This window comes from Myotis davidii, unplaced genomic scaffold, assembly GCF_000327345.1.
Source record: "Myotis davidii unplaced genomic scaffold, ASM32734v1 scaffold175, whole genome shotgun sequence".
NCBI lineage: Eukaryota > Metazoa > Chordata > Mammalia > Chiroptera > Vespertilionidae > Myotis > Myotis davidii.
The window spans coordinates 867,944-868,850 of NW_006286972.1; positions in this window are offsets into that span (position 1 = coordinate 867,944).

Genomic DNA, 907 nt, shown 5'->3' on the forward strand with positions numbered 1-907 from the left:
GGCCTGGGGTGAGGGGAGCTCCCGGCTGCGGCGCCCCGATTACTTGTATCCTCTGCACCTGCACATCTCCATTCAGTGCGGGCTGGGCTGGGGGCCCGCCAGCTCTGCGCCCTCCAGGGGACGTCGGAGGGGACGGTTGTTAGAAAGAGGCCGAATGTCAAGGGGGTGGGGGGGGACGACATATGTAATACTCTTTGTAATACTTTAAGCAATAAAAAAATAAAAAAGAAAGAAAAGAAAAGAAAGAAAGAGAGAGGCTGAGCAGGGCTGAAGGGTTGGTTGAGTGGCGGGTAGACGGGAGAGACGTGCCCCAAAGCCGCTTTCACGGGATGGTTCTAAACAGGATTTTCAAGGATTCTAGGTTCATGAGATGTTAAGTCCTGAGGACGTTTCCTATTTTGTTTTTTTCCCCGTTAACTTTTTAGGAAAATGGAGGAAATGACACTGGATCTTAAGCACTTCAGCAATGAAGTCCTTTTTCTTTCGTTTTTTTTCTTCCTTTTGGTCATTTTTCTTTCCTTTTCTTTTTTTTCTTTTCTTTTTTTAAATAGAATAAGTTATTGTTGCTATTCAAGCTCTGGTAAGAGACTATTTAAAATAACCTGCCAGATGAGCGTCTAATACCATAATGCGATGACTTTTTCTCACGCTCTTATTGCCGAAGTGGGTATTGCTCAGCTGAGTGTGATGGAGCTCTGGCCCTTAGCGAGGGAGAAGGTGCAGGTGGTCTCAGTAACCGGGCCCATGCTGACCTATATGATAGAAAGTCACACCGGGGAAGCCAAGCCTCACAATCAAACCAGGATATCATTTTGCAATATCAAGTGGTGTTACTTTGAACACACAGAGAAACAGAATGCACTAACGCTGAAAGGCAGCAAAGAGTCAGGCTGGAGGAACTGTAACG